The following is a 21,739-nucleotide window of genomic DNA, read 5'->3' as shown; positions in this document are numbered from 1 at the left end:
GCAGTTGTGAAACTGTTTTTATTATAAAGGTTGAACTTGAGAATTATTTTTAAACAGTAATGTTATGTTGGTTGTGTAAGGGTACCCCTAATAAAGATTTGATTAAAGGCAATCTCATATTGGCGCGACGACTAACGCGGTATGCAAAGTATGCTTCGTTTTAACACGTAATCAATCATTGATTTTTATTTTTAATTACATTCATAGTTCGATATGGTACAAATTTTGTTTTTGAAGTTTTGTTGAAAGGAGTTTTTATTCCGCCCGATGTATTTAATGTGTGAGCGAAGGTGAGAACATTGTATAACTTAATAAGTCTTTTTTCACTGGACTTTTTACTATTTTTATGCTGCAGTGAACACATAACTGGAACTGGCAGCACTATTCAGAGGCGGAGAACAGGAGTTCTAGTACGACTTTGAAATAGACTACTCTGGACGCCTTCCTACTTACGTCAGACAGAGTAGTACTGCGGGGCGGAAGGCAATAGACAAAACCACTGCTGTATGTGTCTGTATTATTTAATCACATCAGTGTACCAACACCTTTTCTTATAAACATTTGAAATTGGAACACATGTATTTAAAACAAAGAATTATTTCGTAATTTTTATCTCTCGTTCTATTGAAATAAGGTCTAAAAAAGAATGACTCTACATTAAGGCATACGCAGGTGTCCTATTGGACGTTATTTCTTTTTATTGTTACGCTGAAGCAAAGAGCGGAGCCTATTCAGCCTGTAATAAGACTCGAATTATTTTCTTGAATTTTAAACTGTTAAAAGGCTGTTATTTGTTTCTTAAAAGTTTGAAACTGATACTGGCAATTTACATTAACATAATAATGTATGACAGATTGATCCTGTCACCACACGGTTCATCATATCGGACTTATTGTAAGTATTATGTATGTAATTTCTTAGTATTTAAAACATATATACAACAGATAAAATATCTAACTCTATTTACTGAATCTTCAAACATCAATCTGGATCACGCCAGTTAGATCCGGTTCAGACAAAAAAAGACGCAACAGATTCAATTGACAATAGGACCGGTCTTTTTATATTAGAAACTATTGCTTCACAGTATCATTCGCTGTGTGTGGTGAAATTAGGAATCTTAGTCAACTGGCAGAGATCGCTTTTGTGCAATAAGCCGTTTGACAGCGCATGCGTCGCGTATTAGAGTCAAGCTTAGAGGTGATGGGTTTATTGTCAATTAAAATAATAAGTAATTTTCTAGATTTTAATCTGTCATTACGTTAATGTAAGTATCTGTTTTGTATTTGCTCTAGTAACTAACAAACAAAAATAGCTCAGTGTAAAATACAACTCTAAGCAATAATGACCAGTTTTTTTTTACTTTGTTACCTAACACCCCTGGGTGTTTCCAAGTCAATTAAAAAAGTTAGGAGTCAAATAAACTACTTTTTACTGAAAAAGAAATTAAACGACCTATGACGTCATAAAGATGGGGCAAAACATCGAAGATTTTGTTATTCTTAATTTAAAATCATAAATAAGTTAATAAAAAAGATTTTTCTCCAATATATTCAGAAAAAGCATTAGTAAGCCGACTTTTTACTGGCATTTTATAATTTATTTCTGACGTCGGAAACTATCGTATTCAGCCTATGTAGGGATAATCACGCTTATTCCACTACACTATTATTGTTCTAACTGGCGACAAAACTTTCAACTGACAAAACTGACACTAAACTTAAGATGAAGAAATTCCAAGCCTGTTCCAAGATTACATTTTCAACTAGCTAGATAATTCTCTATTAGCATACAAAGGAGTGTTTCTATATGTCACTATACGTATACAGGCCACGCCTTATGCTGTACGTACCCTAATTAGGTATGAGTACGTATTACGTTGAGCAATACCATTTTATTATAAGACTTTATGTAAATGTGTAAAGTTTCTGAATGAGCTAGCTGTTTTGCTTAGATTATAAGCTGTAAAAAGAAAAAAAAAACATTTAAAAACGCGCGTATTCGATTAAATTTCAATCATCAAACTACGAGTTTAGTTTGCAATGTTGCTAGCAATGTTTTCAGTGTGAGTGTGAAATAACTTTTGCGTAAAGTTGGTATTATTGGAAACCTAAGCGCGTGTACAATCGGCAATATTTCTAAGAAAAACTCACGCTTATGCAGTTCCATATTCAAGAAATAGGGTAAATTATTCCACAATTGGCAGTATTGTTGTTATTTTAAGAAGCATTTGGTACCAACACATCAAAAACAAGGTTTTTTCATGAGCGCACTCTTTCTTATTTTGTTTCATAAACTTACAGTAAAAGCTTTGTTGCCATATGCGCAGGAAAGTAACTTAATATTCGTCGAGTACTGTTCCTTCGTTTAAAAACCCATATGTTTATCTTATAATTACTTCTGTGCGTGTGTGTATAAGTGTGTGGGTGTCTAAGTACGTAATTAAAGTATGGAAATAGTAATATTCGTTTTGAAGTGTTTTCTCTATAAAACAGTCGAGTGGCTGGGAACACTCATAAGTCGATGACCCCGATTTTTTCCCTTCTGTTATAATAACAGCTCTGTTTACCGACGTCTGTTATTGGTGTTCCTTTTTAAATATTCTCGAAATTTCAACTTAATAAGTTTGGGGAAGTAAGGAATTTAGATTTCTAGGAACGCGGGTGGATTGATGTGCTAATGGTTTAGGATTTCTAGTAAATCAAACATTATCAATGCTTAGTATTGAAGGAAGTCTGTCTATGTATGTTCGAGCTAATCTCGAGACCCACTGAAAGGATTTACATGCGGTTTTCAATGTTACGATCTGCAATTCTCTAAGAAGAATACATTTAGAGTTAAAATTACGAATCCAGGTCAAGTCGCTAGTTTAAAGATATGAAATAAAGACGGGAAATACGAAAAGTTGTCTTTGAAAAGAACTCTATTTTTCTGCTTGTTTAGATACCTTGACAAAAAAGTCTTCGCAAATGACCATAGACAATTTTTTCCATCATGTTGGCAGTGAGCAAGATAAATAGTGTATAGTTATTACTCAACAGTTCGACCGGTAATTTTACACGTTGCGATATGTGACTGGAACTGTTAGCGAGACCATTTATCTTATAGTGATCCAAAACTGTCCATTTTTGTTTGAAAAATGTAGTTTGACTGAGCTCTTTAGTAAAACTTGTATTAAAAGCCATTAACTTGGAAGTTTCTAATTGTCAAAATATGTTCCGACTAAATGATTTCGTATAAATAGGAAACTAAGAATTTCTGTGCTGTAGGTGTATCAGGAAGGATGTGTTCTTATAGTCGACTATGGCAAGTTTATGAGAAATATGATTGACGCAATAGGCGATATGCAACACTAATGTGTCATTATATACTTCATCATCTTGAAACACAAAGTGAGTATCTAATCTTACAAAACGTGGCTCTAGTAAACATAGTAGACGAATCCATAGTTTTACGTATGTATGAAAAAATACACGTTTTCTACGATAGATTTTTATCAACAAGCAAAAGAATATTACTTATTCAGCCAACACGAGTACACTTTAAAAAAAAAACTAGGACAATGGCACACAAGCCCGCGACCAACCCACGGTAATTGAAAATAATAATTGAATTCGAATTAAGAATACGAAATCAGAATATAATGCATTCCATATTTGAAATTCGCGCGGCAACGTTCCTACGCGCTGTTCTTTTTTTAAAATTGAAATTTGAATTCGGAATCGTGTGTGCTCTATTGTGTGGCAAAATGGAATTCTTTGTAATATACGTTGCGTACATTTTACATTTACATTGAGTATAGAATAATGCCAGTTTAATATGATCTTTATTGCAGTACTGCTAGTTCGAGATGAGAGCTCTATGATGGCCAGTTGAGTTTTTGGAACATTTGCGTCAGTGTTCATAGTTCGTTTTGCAGAAATATTCAATAGAGATCTTTTTGGTGATAAAATACTGTTTGGCATACAACTTGCGTAAGCCATACAAGACCGTAAATCAATAGCTGTTATACAACATTGACCTAGAAATTAGTAAATGAAGTTTTTTGAAATGTAATTAAAGTCTTGCATTGACTCTATCGTTACATCGGAGTGTCCTCTAAGTATTCGATTCTCGGTCTGTTGAAAGAGTTAAAACAAAAAACTTAAATGTCTTATTATTAATAAATACACTTATTATTGCAGGATGAAAATGTCGTAAAAACTCACTTACTTCATTTTAAGACCTTTTGTTTTTTGAAAAATTCGCGCTTTATGTGTCTGTCGGTAAAACAGTATTCTAAGCGATAGTCAGTTAGTATAGTGATATTAATATTTATTTCGTAGATATTACCTACTTACGTATTATTTTATTTAGATAATTGAATGAACTGAATTGGTACTTAGATCAAATTGCACTTTTAAATAAAAGTTTCAAATATTTCGTATTATTTTCCTCTAAGTATTCAATTTTCTTCTCACACGTAAGCAAGTATGTATTTCTTAACACTATGCGCACTTGTGTGAATATGTGTGCAATCGGTCAAACGTGACGCGTATAACAATAACAAAACACTTACACCGGAAATTTATGAATTTAAATGAGAAAGTGCCAGGAATCTAATGGCAAGGCAAGGGAGTGAAGCGTTCTGCTTTCCTGGTGCGTTCTTTATTCAAAATAGTACGTAATGTTTATTGTCATTTTATTATGCTTTTTTAGAGAAAGATTAACATTCGTTACGTTGGTAGCATTGCATATTAAACGTATTCAAGATGACTTGATCAATGGGTGCCAACCGTGAAAACGAGACTTTTCTTTTATAAGCTCTACGCTTACGTCAGATATACAGCATTTACTCTTAATACGCAAAAAAAGTTATTTTTAGCTATGTTCTAACCAACCAGTGTTGTGTACTTATGTGACAAACAATTAAGTACTAAGCTAAGAAAATCGATTACACATAATAATGGCTTATTGTAACACATACTATGGAAACGTTACGGCGCACGCGTCGCCCAACAGGAAAAAGAACTCGTTCCAAATTCAAATTGGAAAAGGAATTTGAATACGCAATTGTCATTGGTTGACAATCAATCATTATAGTTTTTGAATTTGAAATTCCTCGGCATACGCGTGGCTTGATTCGATCTAAGTGTGGCCAGTTTTTGTAACGTATGTTGAGAACATTGTTATATTCTTTTTTTGAAGTTTAAATTATGAATCAGGTAGATTTGGCTTTTGTTTCGTAAACAAAATGTTATAGTTATTTTTTATATACTTTTTACCTACATAATGTAATGTGTAGGTAGTTGGCTAAAACAGAACGTAGGAACAGTCGTACTTAATAAAGTGTAATTCATATATGAACTAAAGCTTCAGATGTCTTTTGCTATTTGGCCGACAAAATGCATGTAGCTTTATGAAGTCATAAATTTAATATTTGAAAAAAGAAAACAAATTTGAATGTTACCCAAAACATAAACACGCGTACCAACCGTTTCTACAGAAAGCTAATAACTTAAAAACGTACAAAAAATTCGTGTAACGATGTATGATAACTGTTTAACATCAAATTCGGTCTATCGGATTCTGACAGACAGATGGACGGTATGTGGAGCGAGTACCGTAAATGCCTCGGGCTGTTTCGACTTAGCATTATACTTATAATATTTATTTCGTGTATGGAGATATTTAAATTGAGCCGATTTCGCTTAGCAAGTATTTTGGTAGCAACGCAAAGTATGAATAGAGTTTATTCGTTTGATTGAAGGGAAAGACGTAGTTATAAGTATGTCTTTTTTATGTATTTTTTGACATGACTTAGTAGATTTGCCGCAAATGGCATTAACTATTGGCCGAACAAAAGGGGAGCGCTGAAGGCTCTCACCCGGTACAAAATATAAGACAAGAGGTGTGTCAAAAAACCACATCGGAGAAATTCATATAAAAAAGCAATATTGCTTTTTGACATTTGTTGATATTGCGCACTTAGTTTTGTATGCGCAGATGTCAAATTGCTATATTGCTTTTTTAGATGAATTGCTTCGAAGTGGCTTTAACCCATAGACCTTAATAATACTAAATCTAGAGTCACATTAGTTGTTTCTGTAGTTTTATTTTTAGTCTTTTTTTGGTACAAACTGAATTTGTGTTTTTATTTAGAGTCATTTGAAAGATAGAAATAAACGTTTATTATTTACATTTGGCTGCTTACAGTAATAGTTGCGTGAATGTAAAAAACTTATTTACTTTTTTCTTATTAGGTTTAATCTTATATGTATATGAAATAAAGATAAAATAAAAACAATTTCATTTCCTAGTAGAGCTTCCCATCAATAATGTTTGTCTTACTAAATCTTAGTGTCAATACTCAGAAAATGTAAATTCTGAGTTATGAGTGTTTGCCGCCGCTCTTGTTGGGATAGACATAAACTTGAACACGTTTTATAAGTAGCTACTTGGTAACAAGACATTTTTAAGTTATTAAGTGCACTCGCTTTCCGAACGCGAGACGCGTGGTTTTCTTTTTTTTTCTTTTTTTTTTTTATTGACATGACCTTTTGTACATTTGCCGGAGATGGCATCAAATACTTGGCCGGACAAATGGGGAGCGCTGAGGGCTCTCACCCGATAAAAAACAAATAAGACAACAGCGGGGTTAAAATGGCCACATCGAAGACATTCATCTAAGAAAGCAATATTGCAATTTGGCATTTGCGCATATAAAAGTAAGTGCGGAATGCAAACAAATGTCAAATAGCATGCTTTCTTAGTTGAATTGCTTCGATGTGGCCATTTTAACCCCCCAGGTCTGAGGGTGCCCTGTGCGCGAACTTCGGCTCAGGGCGTCGTCTGAGATGTAAATATTTGAAAGAATGAATCGACCCTAGTGGGTCGATGGCGATAAGCTCTTAATATGGGACGCGTAGTCTTCGCTTGTCAGTTTATCGCTAGTAATGGATATTTAGGTTTTTGTTTACCTTTTTATTTATTGCTGACGTCACTTATTTTTAAAAAACATACGTAATATTAAGTATTTTTTAATTTTGAATTTCGTAAGATCATGCTTATTTCCCGTTGCGGTAGGCTGTACGTACAGTCATGAGCAATATAATGTACCCACTTTAGGACTCTGTCGCACTAACATATTTAACATTTAGTGAGATTAACAGTTCAATTTGTCAAAAAAGTTAATGTGACATGGTACCAAAGTGTACGTATACATATTAATGCTCGTGACCGTACGACCCTGAAACTTTTGCTTCTTCCACTGTCATCAAAGACTTCATGCGTTCTCGAAGGTATAAGATACTCTTGACCTGGTGTATCTTTAAATCATACTGGTCGCGGTATTTTAAAAAAGTGCCGCTTAAAGCTAAAAGATATAAACAGACATTATTACGCAAAATCTATATCTATTACCAGTCTTCTGATTTAGCGCTATTCTGCAAAAATCAGGTTAATCGCCCAACTTTAAAAGCCGCTTCAAACTTGTTTTTCTGCCATTAAAACATTCGCGTTCCTACTTTTGTTTTTTGTAACTTATAATTAGTTGTAAAATAATAATCCATTGCAAAACTGTTTTGTTGATGAATGTGGAAGCAAAAGAATCGAGGATCGAGGCAAATGGAATTTCATAGTCTCTGCTTACTCTGGTCCAATCAGCTCCCGACACCAAACACTTCAGGACCCCGATACCGACCCAGCCGGCGTGGTCGACGATTTCACTCATTCAGCGCTTATCGCTATCGACCCACTAGGGTCGATTAATTCTTTCAAATATTTTTCCTCTCAGACGACGCCCTGAGCCGAGGTTCGCGCCCAACTGGACACCCTCAGGCCTGTTGTCTTAAATGTTGTACCAGGTGAGAGCCGTCGGCGCTCCCCATTTGTCCGGCCAAGTAGTTAATGCCATCTGCGGAAAATCTACAATAGGTCACGTCAAAAAAAATATAGCTTACTCTGGTGGAAAATAAGCAAGAGTTTGTGTATGTAATGTATGTATGTTATTTGATTTACTTACACACGGCCTCTCTAACATCATAGAATAAACAATACTATCTACAGAAGGGACACTCTTCGCCCCGCACCGATGCGAGCTTGGAGCGAGCTTGGTTTACCTCACCCCCGAATAGGGATCACTTTAGTTTCAACCCGTCGCTGGAGAGTGAGGGAGCGCGCTGACTGTATGTACTCCACTCCAATTTCATCAGTCTTCCCGTAATCATGGCACTTGCAAGACTGTTGAAATATCGGGAGTCTCATATCCCTGATTGCACGCGGTAAGATAAGAACCCGGTAAGTAAATCAGAAATCAGAAAAAAAAATATAAAATTTTGATTATTTACAAGTTTATGAATTCAAAATAAAGATTAGTTATTCCAAAAAAAAATTGTCGAAGGTCAAATTAATATTTGAGAATCTACCTACGTCGTTGCAAGGTGTTAAGGCTGGAATTGAAATGATAAGAAACTGCAACAGCAAAACACATATTTTAAAGCAATGTAAGAATTATGTGTTTTAATAGTACAGTCATGAGCATTAATATGTATACACTTTGGTACCATGTCACATTAACTTTTTGGCAAATTGAACTGTAAGTCTCACTAAATGTCAAATATGTTAATGCGACAGAGTCCTAAAGTGGGCACATTATATTGCTCATGACTGTACTTATTTGTTATGTTGACCGCCCCGGTATCGGAGTTGCACTAAACTGCCACCTATCACGTTGGTCTAGTGGTTGAGCATCTAACGGCGTCCGTGGTCCAGTGGTTGAGCGTTGTGCTCACGATCCGGAGGCCCCGGGTTCGAATCCCGATGGGGACAAATCACAAAAATCACTTTGTGATTCCTAGTTCGGTTAGGACATTACAGGCTGATCACCTGATTGTCCAAAAGTAAGATGATCCGTGCTGCGAAAGACACGTTAAGCCGTTGGTCCCGGTTACTACTTACTTATGTAAGTACGTCACATGAGTCATGTCAGGGGCCTATGGCGGCTCAATAAGAACCCTGACACCAGGGTTGATGGGGTTGGTAACCCACCTCACAACTCACACGATAGAAGAAGACGTTGGTCTAAAGGAAAGCTCATTACACCAATTAGACATAGCCGACAGCTTATGTTATGATATGGACCTGATATTACTATACCTAATACCTATTTCTCCAATAGTTAGCACGTGTTACCTCTAGGCTATAACAAATATACGTAAAGGTTTTTGTCAATAGTTATCCTAGGATAATGGTCTGTATCGCAACGGGCAGTTAGAGATATCTAGATAGGAACACTGGCTTATTATCATAAGCTTTAAATGGTCGTTAGTAGGGTTGGCAGTAATACTTTCTATATAACTTTAAAGTGTAAAGACAACTTTTAAAAAGATTGCAAGAAATTATTTATTTTCAGAGGACGCAACAAAAAATGGAACAACAAGCATCCATTTGATTCTAGACTCTTTTGTCTGATATACATATATACACATAAACTTACGCTTGTAATGTTTAATGGGGTGAGCAGACTCAAAAGTAATCAGACGACAACTTATAGCTGCGTTTTATTTTCTTCCGTCATAGAATAAACAACAATATCAGTATAGAAAGTACATTCTCCGCCCCGCACCAATATGAGCTTGGAGCGAGCTTGATTTACCTCACCCCCTCGATAGGCACTTTAGTCAAAACCATAAACTGTTAAGGAGTAAGGGAGCGCGCGCGAACTATCTTGCTTCCACGCACAGCGTTAGGGGCACACGGTAATAACTGGATTTTTGTTTGGATTTTTTGTGAGGGCTGTTTTACTAGATTAGCAAATAACTAAGTAAGTAGTACTCATGACAAATATCACAGATAATAAGTCATCATCCCCCTAGCGTTGTCTCGTTTTCACGGTGTCCGCTTACTTGACCTGAAGATTTGACAGGTCTGGTTTTTAAATAAGCGATTGCCTGACCTTCCAACTCGCAAAGGAAAAACCAGCCCAATATGTTAGGTGACATACCTCCGAATCGCATTTCTCGGGAATGTGGGTTTCCTCACGATTTTTTCTTTCGAAAATCATTGATTTGGGCCCGTGCTGGGATTTGCGACTGGGACCTCATAGTAAAAGGATCGTGACATGTTTACTTCTAATAAGTATATTCTCTGTACTTATTAAAATTATTTAATTTAATTCAAGATACGATAAAGAGCAAGCCCTAATAAAGTGACACCTACGATGTTATCAGCATTATAAAGTTTATTGCAATAATTTACTTAATTATTATGCGTTCGCCGGCGGCTAATTCGTTGTTTGTTAACTTTATGTTCCTAATTATGCAAATTATTACATTCTTTTGCAAAATCTGCCTTTTTCACTTTTAGAGATCCTTAAGGAAGTTATATTTGAAGTATATTTAAATTTGAATTTTAAGCAAGCAGGACATGACATTAAAAAAGCAAGCATATTCTTATGACGCGACTTATCGGATGCCATTCACTACTTGGGTGGTCAAATGAGGAGCGCTAAGGGCATCCGGTTAACACCTTATGCTTATAAGTAATATTAAAAAAAATAAAGAGCCTACGCATTTTTTAATAAAGACAAAAGTAGAAATAGCATTAGTTACATATCTTTTGCATTTGCAGATATTTAACATAACAGCATCATGCCCGTGTCCTCGACGGGGTAGGTTAGGTTAGTTAAATCATGAATTTTGCAACGGAAAATTCCACTAGATCACACAGAATCATGGCCTGAATCATCTTTCAAAGTTTTCGTACGATGTCACTAACACCCTGTATAGTTCTCCTTATCGTGTCCGATAACGGCGACCTTAGTCATGTCTGTTATGCGCTCTTATGTGGCTGGCGAAACCGAATTTAACCAAACCGAACTTGCTTTTGCATTAAATTAGTAACTAACCTGCTTTAACTAAATCGATCAGTTTTAAAAGTACTTAATTATTACCCAAAGAAAATGAAATAGGTAACGGGCTTCAAAATGTTAACTGTTTCTTTAATATATTATTTTTAGAAAGACCTCCGAAGCACAATATTTTGAAATCTCCCCTCACAACTTTAAGCTGTCATTAATCAAACTACTCGAGTTGAGGTTGTATGTATGGTTACACAAGACTATAGACAATAGACCTCATATAAACATGTTTCCGATCATGTCAACAAAAATCGGACCTTTTTGATCTATGGCGGCTGCCCAAATCCTATATGATGGATCCAGCACCGTATGAAATTAATTAACTATACCGGCGCAGGAGTTTGCGTAAGACAGTGTAGATCTATCAAGATCTATAGAACCAGTAATGTCACTACCGGTTTCGAATTTCGGCAATTGTTTATTGTACTTGATTGTAATCGTTGTAATTGTAATTTCTCTTACTACAAACATTACGTAAGATCACGCCAATTCCCCATTAGGGTAGGCAGAGACTACGAAATTCCACTTACTGCGATCCTGATACACCCCTATCGCTCATCGGAATCTTGATGCATGCAATTGGGTAGTTTCCTAGATCCAACATTAATTATAAAATTCTGATTACGAAACAAAGACAGAGCTAAAACTGTCAAAAAGCGTTTTCTTTTTCCTTATTAACTTATTTATGAATTTTAATAAAGGAAAATGTAATAATAATTGCGACATTTTATCACTTTTTCTATGACGTAAAAGGTTGCTTTTTCATACAAAGTCCACGGTGATTTCGTGTTTTGACGTTTAGTAAAAAGTAACTGATTTGACTAGTTGGAAACTACTCAATTGTTGAATCGACATGTTTTAGGGTTGAGAATGTGTCGATTCAACTATAACTGTTCAAATTCGAACATTATTTTCCGTATATTTTCTGCCTCGTACTTTCCTGGCTTAATGTCAGAATAGCTCTATTTTCGATGTATTTATTTATAATTCTGAAAGCTATCACGTTTGTCTAATAAAAGCTTTGAAACGCGGGTAGTTTATGATGCGCACCTTTCCGCACGTCTCGTTTGATTAGCCCAATCAGGAAAACAGATAACTAAAATCTCAACTCTATGCAAACATAGTCGGCACAAGATAGTTTTGAATTCAAAAAAAGAATCGAACGTGACTGATGGCCAATCAAAACGGATTTACATACAATTCGAAATTCGATTGCGTTTCGAAAATTAAATCGAATTGTTTTGCGCTCACGGTTGATTGATTAAAGACAAATAAAAAATGGCGCAAACAACACATGTAAGCGGGTGAAAGATGTTTTTCAATTGTTTTTTTTTTACATACGACCGGGTAGGAAGGTAAGTTTTTATGCAGGATACGAAGCGAATCACAAAATTAACTGGTTCAGCTGATTATCTTCCTGAGATGGTGTCCTTTCTAATACAATGGATTAAGCTCTGATCTGACTGTACCAAATTTCATCAGAATCGGTTAAGTGGTTTTGGCGTGAAAGCGTAACAGAGTTCCCAGTATTAGTAGCGCTTTTTGAATGTAGGTGTGTAACGAAAATAAAAAAAACACACTATAAACTTCCCCATTTTAAACCGCATTATTCACAAGACCAAGTATCACAATTTATCTTCACATTTGCTAGCAGCCGGTTAAACAACAATGAGTCGCCGACAGCTTCTTTCAAACAATGTTTCGTTGTGGTAATAATTTATCTCACTATCTCAAAACTAAAGTGTCTTCGGCGCTAAATTAATAACTCTACATGAGTACAAGATGGCGAATCATTCTTCTTTCTCTAGTGGGTTGTGAGGTGGAGTACCAATCTCATCAACCCAGAGAAGAAGAGATACACTCTATCTTAGTGAGTCTATCACAGTCTTACCACAAACTTCATCTCAATAAAGGTGACTCCATATCGTTTTTTACCTGGAACAGAAATAAAATAGCATTAGTCAAAGCAATAAACATTATTCACATCAAAATGGTATTATGGCTACGTCCCAGTAAAATATGAACTTCCCTTCTTCTATCGTGAGGGTTGTGAGGTGGATTACCAACCTCATCAACCCTGGTGTCAGGGTTACTATTGAGCCGCCAAAGGCCCCTGACATGGCTCATGTAACAACTACTTACATCAGTAAGTAGTAACCGGGGCCAACGGCTTAAAGTGTATATTGAAGCACGGATCATCTTACTTTCGGAGAGTCAGGTGATCAGCCTGTGATGTCCTTACCAAACTAGAGATCACAAAGTGATTTTCGTGATAAGTCTCCACTGGGATTCGAACCCGAGGCCTCCGGATCGTGAGCCTAATGCTCAAACCACTGGACCACGGACTGGCCGTTAAATCATATTTAGTCATATTTATGTCCTAAGACTCGAAAGGAATTTATCACTAGCCATCTTCGACTTGCCTTAGATAATCAGAAGCATTGCTCTATTCTAATAGGATAGTTTCCAATTAGTCAAATCACGTTACTTTTTTACAGGAAATTACTACCTACGGAATTTGTATGAAAAAGCACACTGTGACGTCATAGAAAAACATGATAAAATGTCGGATTTATTATTAAAAATTCATAAATTATAAGTCAAATAGAAAAATTAAAATATTTTTCCTTAGTTTTAGATCTGTCTTTAGTTTTAGAGATTTAGTACCTAATCAGAATTTCATAATTTATCTTAGACACCACACCAGCACAATCAGTTGTATGAATAAATAATATACGAAACTTACTTTGCATGTGTCAAGTAGACCCACTGATTGTAGTTATACTGTGACATCTACACTAGTAGCCGGCCAATACTGGTTTTTATCAAAATCGTGCATCAAACTCGGTATTATTTTGAGAAGTAATTATTAATGTAAAGGCTTACCGAATTTCAGACTCTAACAATAAGTAATGAATAATAGAAAACTGGATTGTCCAAGTAGCTGATATCGATATAGATAAAATTAAATGATGAATGCGGTACCGAGAGATTTTTTTTCGAGTAATTATTGATGGAATGTGTCTGTACTTTCTTTTTTTTTCGATGTCGCTGGACGGTTGACCAGTCAAGTAGCTTGTTTGCTTGATTGGGGACGTTTGAGGTCTGTTTATTTGAGCTTCGATGGGCCATAAACAGGGTAAATACGTCTAGCCATCACGAGGCACTAACGGCCTCCGTGGTCCAGTATTTGAGCTTTGGGCTCACGTACCGGTGGCCCCGGGTTCAAATCCTGTCACAAAAATCACTTTGTGACACCTAGTTTGGTTAGGACATTACAGGCTGATCACCTGTTTTTTTTTTTATTTATTTATTTTCATTATATCTCTAATCTAAATACATGGTTTGAATGATTGACCGAAACCAAGATGATCCGTGCTTCGAAAGGCACGTTAAGCCGTTGGTTCCGGTTACTACTTACTGATGTTAGTATGTAGTCGTTACACGAGCCATGTCAGGGGCCTTTGGCGGCTCAATAATAACCCTGACACCAGGGTAGATGAGGTTGGTGTTCCACCTCACAACCCAGACGATAAGGAGAAGAAGGGGCGGACACTACATGCAATTGAATTGACTTGCGCTTTTACACACGCGTATGTAAACTAACCTAACCTAACTACGGTCTACGCAAAGTGCATATCTGACTATCCAGACAATTATTGTCTCTTCATCACTAATTTAAGAGCCACACTCTTGCCGGTGTAGCATTCTCCATGCTACTTTTTTAAGGAACAGGGCTGTGGTTTCCTCTTTGCCTTTCGCTCTGCAGTACTCTGTCTGACGCAAGAGGGATGGCGCCCTGAGAGACTCCTGTCCCGCCTCTGTATAATACTGACAGTTGCTGCTGCCCTGCCAGGTTCCAGGTTACAGTCCCCGTGCCTTGCCCCTTCTGTCCTGTATTACCATACCGATGGCTCCCATCTCCGCCTCTGCAACTATTGAGTTCTTCACCTGTATGGGTTTCTACTTTAAATAATATCTAACAACGCAGAAATAAGAAGAAATACGCATTCCGATCGTCGTGGAGATCCTTGGGGGAGGCCTATGCCCAGCAGTGGGCGTCGTACGGCTGATGATGATGATGATGACGCATTTTACTACTCTTTTTTTACTTTTTTTTTTATTTTACTAACACAACATAATCAAAATAGCGATACGGCGATACGGCTCACCACCTATCACGTTAGTCTAACAGAAAGCTCGGTGAGGTGTGGGTACTTAGTTCATCTTGCGATGGTCCATATAAAACGTGTAGGTATCACTTACTTTACAATTACAACATAGAAAACCTTCGATATAATCTATATTATGATCGAAGTCGGAAACAAACAAATAATAACGTAAGTAACGAATACGTAGTAGTACCAATTACCAGTCAAAATATCTTAAGAATTTGTTAAAAAGTAAAAAAAATATCGATGTTTTTAGATTCGATTCCCGACTGGGGTTTTGCCGTGAGTCGCCTCATCGCCTGGCTTATTAACTGGAGGGAAATATTTTTAAAGTATACTTTAGGACATAATAACTGCCAGAAAAACCTCGTAGACCGTTGATTTCGGTAAAGAATTCTGGCAGTTCGCGACGAGAGGGACAGGACATAATGTAGGTTTCGGATATATCCGTAAGCATCTACTTACTTACATGTTAAAGAAAGAAAGAAAGAAACATTAAACGCACATATCTCATTGGGTCGTCTACTAGGTTTAAGATAAATTGAAATTTTGATTAAGTGCTAAATAAAGACAGATCTAAAAACTAATAGAATTCGTTTTCTTTTTTCCAAGAAAAACGCAATAATAAGTCCGACTTCATCACTCTTTTCTATGACGTCGCAGAGTGCTTTTTCATACAAATTCCATAGTAATTTCGTACGATCTACTCTGAACCGGCGTGCGTGTATGAAACGATTGATGAATGTGGGGGACGCAAGAGGATAGAAGCAAATGGAATTCCATAGTCTCTTCTTGCCCCGGTGGGAAATAGGCGTGAGTTTATGTATGTATACTTTTGCGAATCAACTGGTTATTCAGACCTTGTCGAGATGTGTCTAGCAGCAGTTTTCACTAACACAGTTGTCTCGAACATCATAGACGGCGATACGGCTCACCACCTATATCGATGGTCTAGCAGAAAGCACGGTGCGGTGTGGGTACTTACTTCATCTTGCGATGGATATACTTCTCACTACTGTTACGTAACACTTTATTGAGCCGAATAGTTTCGTATATCCGCGAACATCCTTACCAGTCCATTTTATTCGGACCCCCGACGTAAATTTGACAAAAGAATTTTATGAACGAATAAATTCAAGATGTCCAAACGATCGGTACATTTAATACCCGCTGGTTGGTAGTTCGAAGAATAACCGAGTTTTTGCCAGTCAACAGGTTCAATTACCGGCCAAATTAATGATTGAACACATTAAGTATAAGTTTCTGTTTGTACGTATGTATGTACGTTTTGTGGGGATGTGCAAGATTTGTTATTGGAGTAATTATAGATAGATATTAGCGCGTGAAGACGGTCGAATCTCTTGTACTTAATCCATAAACGTAAGCTACGACTTTTTTTTTGACGTGACTTATTGTAGATTTGCCGCAGATGGCATTAACTACTTGGCCGCACAAATAGGGAGCAAAGCTATGACGACAGCTTATTTTTAGTCAAAGAATGAGGCAAATCAGCAGAAAAATCTAGTTAATGTGAGGAATCAGAAACATTTATTCAAAGTAAAGAAAGAATATTGAATATTGTAATTATCACGGATTTGGTGCAATAAAGTGTATTTGTATCGTATTGTATGGATAAACTTTTTGAAGTTCAATTAAATATTTATGAATCTACGACATTTCGCAAAGGTTATGGCTGAGGAGAAGAAATAACAAGAAACTGCAACAGCAACACATCTATTAAATCAATGTAGGTAGATAATAATGTACATTACAAGTTATTTAATAATTTAATACCAGACATTTTTATAATTTAGGTAATCATTAATCTTATAATAAGCTGTTTACATAAAGTATGCATAACATGAGCTTGAAAATTCACTGTCAAATTCAAAATATCGTTTGGTATTCTATTGTATAGTATACATAACCCCATAGAAGTTGATTTCAATTTACTTGAGGTGTAGTCACCATTGCTCTTTGCAGTCAGTTAGGAACAAAGTATATGGATATATAAACTGCTCTAAGTAAAAGCTTTAACTCTGGAATAGTATTTCAAAGGTGCTCATTGAAGCGTTTTTACAAATTAAAATTTGAAATATTTTCTCCTACGCGATGGAGATATTCCATACCCTATGCAATGGTCTTACAATAGGATAACATAACCATAAATGGATCCGTATATGCAACCAGTTATGACCGTTTATGATCGTATAGATGCTGCTTATCATTTTTGTTCGTTTTGTATCGTATGGAACTGTGTTCTCGCGTTTTAATTCGAGCTTACGAATTATTCTAACGTGAAGTTTTGTTGGCAATGTTGCCTTTGTTACTTAAGGGGCTTTTCAATTAATGTTTTGCCTGGGAAAAGGATACGAAGGACATTTTTGCGCAATACTTAGTAGCTAAGATGAGATAAATATACTTCAACATAACTATTCGGAAGAATTTCAGAGGAGTATTTTCTTATTTCATATTTTTAGGGCGCATTTTTTCCGAATTATTGCTTTGACAGCAACTTCCCGAACAGCGATTCCCGCTACGGCGAGTCTCTTTACGGCGAATGGCTGTAGGCGAGTTTTAATTTTTAAACTCATATTTTTATAGTTCAGAGATGACAGGGAGGGTTGGAAAGATAAGGGGGAGGCCTTTCCCCAGCAGTGGGACATTAATTAGGCTACAGAAAAAAATATAAAGTTCATCAATACAAAGAGAGCTAACTTGTAACTGCCATTATGTTGTATTGAAAAATTAATTATTGATTGAATGATTGAAATTTTTTTTTGCCAAAAACGTATCGATATTTTGAACACATTTTACCGTTTTCCCACTGTATAAAACAATTTTAATTTACTTAACATCGTAAACAAAAATAGTTTTACGACTCGCGAAATTAAGGCAGTTTCCTTAATCACCGAGCGGGCTTTTAGATTCCGATTGCCATTATCAATCTTTGTAAAGATATAAAATCTAACGACGCAACAGACACATCACTCCCGTTCTTTTTTTTAAAAAAAAAGTTACCCGACAATTAATAAACGAACGGAAGCGACCAACAACCGCTTCTAGTCAAAATTTTAATAAACCGTATAAATTGTAAATGACTTCTGTTATTGGGTACCGCTCTTTGTGGATGACGTCTTCAGGTTGGTTCGCTTACTTTAAGGTTCCTATCAACTATTTTTCATTTTCCCATATCCTAGCATCATGTTCGTTGGATTATTCCACCTTCTTAATCATGTATCAATATGTTGAGTTCCCCAGGTCTTGAAATAAAAATAAATATTCTGTATTTTCGCGGGTTTTCCTCAGTTAAGAGTACCTTTGCATTAACCCTTCCAAATTCAAACAGAAGGCAGACCATTGCTTACATAAATAGCAAGTACCTACCCACACTGTAAACCCGCCAACTTCGTCAAAAGAAACAAAAGAAGTGCAATTCCAAAATAATATAATAACAAATCTAAAGACCAATCGGAGTCAATATTTCAAATTAGGAACAATTCAAATTCGAATTCTCGTTAGAGCAGGACGCAAGTAGGGTTGATGACCCGTTGAAATGTCAGCACGTATCTATCTCGTTCTCGCTACACGCATTCGTAATTGACCATCTCATTCATTCGACGAGATGTTGATCTTTATACGTCACATTTTTAATAAACGAACACCGTATGACATGCAGCACGGAAATTCGTTTCATGATTAATATGCCCGCCGCGTTCCTAAAAGAAATCAATACACTTTGTTTTTAAATGTTATTAGAAATATTGATCGTTTCTTGTCATTGCTCATGTTTGCGATCGGCCGATAAACGATTCGATAGAAAGTCCGTCGGAGAACAATTAATAAATGATGTTCCTACCAGAGAATATGTAGGCAGCAAAAACTGCGTATCGTTCGTTATACAAATCGTGTCGAACGTATTGTTTCTTGAATTTTTTATTCGTCTAGAAATTCGGATGCGAGATCGGGCGATAGTTTTCGCATCATTGCCCGCTAATTAGAGCGCGCGTTTCCAAACGACTTTAACAACGCAATAATCTTGTCGCTTACGGCGTTCCTAGCTATTACTCGGATTTCTTATTTTAATTTTGACATTAATAAGTATACCAGACGTGTATGGACAAAACAAAATGAAAAACGACTGACGTGATCCAACAAAAAACTAAGATGTACTAGACATCATACTGAGCGTTTCATTACAACAGAAATAAAAAAGTTCATATTTGACGTTTAACAAATTGTTCCTTTTTCAAATCGACCAATGAGACCATTGTGTTCGCTCCTAATGGCGTGTTCTATTTTCAAATCTCATTCTCTTTTCAAATCTCGCTCGCCTTTCAGATTCATTCGAATTTGGAATGCGTTGGTTGTAACGTTTTTCCCACACATCTTTTTTAAAGTTGTTTGTCTTTTAAATGAGTTGATTAATTGAGGTTGCTTTATACTTTGATTGTTGTAACGAACGTTTACGGGGCTAGTTACAGTTCATCCATTTTATTAAACGGATCTAGGTCTGTCGCGTGTATAGACTTACTTTACTCAAGACAAAATGCCACACAAACCCTCGTATTCATTATCCGGGTAGACAAACCTACGAGATCTTACCAAATATACTGTTAGCCACTTTATCCCTTATAAGATATTAGGATAAATATCAATATTGAAAGATGACCAGACAATCGGATCGCGTAATTCTACAAATGTTCACGATATGTCGGGTTATTTCGAAAAAAACTTAGATCCATGCAGTAATGATTTAGAGAATACAAATCTTTCAGGCAAAGGTTTCGTAAAAGATTAGGTCTTGTGAAACTTTTAAATTCTGATTTATTTTTGACGTGACTTATTGTAGATTTGCCGCAGGTGGCATTAACCACTTGGCCGGACAAATGGGGAGTGCTAAGAGAATTCATGTTTGGATCGTAAATGATTATTACGTGCTCAGCGATGAAGGAAAACATCGGAACATTCTGTAAAAAACCGGACCTGTCAAATCTTTCAGGTTAGGTAAGCGGCCCCTGTGAGCAACTTGATAATGCTAGGGAGATGGTGATGATGACGGCAAAATTCCATTTGATATTAACTCGGAATCATGAGCTGAATCATCCCCCTCAGTATTCGTTACAATGTCACTAATACCCTGTATAAAATATTCTGTATGTATGCTTCATCTGCTTATATATAACACGAGTCTGTATTCTTCGTCCGATTAACACATCTGTGTATTCAGCTTTTTACCTTGTCTTGTCAACAAGTTGTGTTCTTCTAAATAATCACATCAGAATGATGAAGTGGTTCTATACCTTCGGTGATATGTTTTGATTTATGGCATGCTCTCATGTAGTGTATGGGTGGGCTGGTGACATTTCGCTTTAGCCATAGCATAGAATAAGGAATAACACTACGTATAGAACGGCAACTCTCCGCTCCCCACCAGCGGCTGCGCTAGGTTTACCTCTTCTCCCCCCCCTCGGTCTTCAGACGTCACACGGGGTGTGGGCGTACAATATAAACTTATTAATTATAAAATAAATAGGCATCTCACCGGTATGTGACCCGTTTGACGTGTGCTGTCAACTTAATTCTGTCGAGTTATTGGCCAATATATAAATTTGGGAGGGTTTTTAAAATTCCTACCAAAATTGACGTGTGTTCTAATAAATTTTATGCCTGTCGATTACCCGTCCCATTCCCTTTCGGCGGATAAGAAAATGACAGATATAACTTAAAATACTACTACTAAATACTTTCATTTCATTTCAATAAAATTAAATGGTGTCTACAGGATTCAGTACCATTATATAGGTATGTAGTATTTATTATGTACACCACACAATAAACTAATCCGAAAATCGAATCAGTCATTTTAAACTCCCATAGAGTCATTGAGTACTTTTTAATAACCATGAAAAAAGATTTTAATCTAAAAATTTTAATCTGAATCATGGATCTGAAATCCTCCATTCGACCAAATGTCGCTACCGGGAGATATTGCCAAAATGTATAAACATCAAAGGGGTTTTTTGTTCAAAAGATTTAAAAATTTTGAAGGGCGTCTCCCTTTGTACTGACGGCAAAAAAGTTGATAATAATGTTAGGGATGGTCAGTTACACAAGGACAGTGCTTTTTCGAACTGAAAAGGAAGCTTCGTGGTGATTTTTTTTATTTATTTTTTTCTTAAGGGGCTTCTACGTGTTAGCTTCGGCCCCACACACGCCTTATGGAAACGAAATATGGAAACGACATACAAATAGGTAATAAGCATGTAACATGTTCAGCTGCTTATGATTCCGAGCATGTCGTGAAAACATAATGAACATCAAATCCATCTTTAGACTTCATTAACAAAGTGTGATTAAGAACAAGTCATCAAAATGACTAAAAAAAAACAATAAAAAAAATGCCTTGTAGCAGCGCACATTACGCCAACATACGCAACTAATCCAGTAAATTTCATTATATTTTTTCTCCGTAGGTAACTAAAATAAAAAAAAAAACAATATAAGAGCCGTGGTAGCCCAGTTGGTAGAACGCTTGCCTCTTACTTTGAGGTCGCACGTTCGAATCCAGCACAGGCCTAAACCAATGATCGTCGAATTTGTTTCCGAATTCATGTTTGGATTATAAATGATTATCACGTGCAAAACGATGAAGGAAAACATCGTGAGG

General features: G+C 36.2%; 1 protein-coding gene across 6 annotated transcripts in view; it reads right to left on the bottom strand.

Moving 5' to 3' along the window:
• Nucleotides 1–21,739, bottom strand: part of LOC126377805 (zinc finger protein castor homolog 1-like) — a 132,758-nt gene that overhangs the window by 69,880 nt on the left and 41,139 nt on the right. Inside the window, exon 2 of one of the 6 annotated variants that reach the window (XM_050025658.1) lies at nt 12,789–12,832. The exons of the other annotated variants lie outside the window; for them this stretch is intronic. The gene's annotated coding sequence lies outside the window, so the exon portion shown is untranslated. The remainder of the gene's footprint in view (nt 1–12,788; nt 12,833–21,739) is intronic. 6 annotated transcript variants of the gene reach the window in all.

This window comes from Pectinophora gossypiella, chromosome 24 (assembly GCF_024362695.1).
Source record: "Pectinophora gossypiella chromosome 24, ilPecGoss1.1, whole genome shotgun sequence".
Lineage (NCBI taxonomy): Eukaryota > Metazoa > Arthropoda > Insecta > Lepidoptera > Gelechiidae > Pectinophora > Pectinophora gossypiella.
This window is presented reverse-complemented; position numbering and strand designations above follow the sequence as displayed.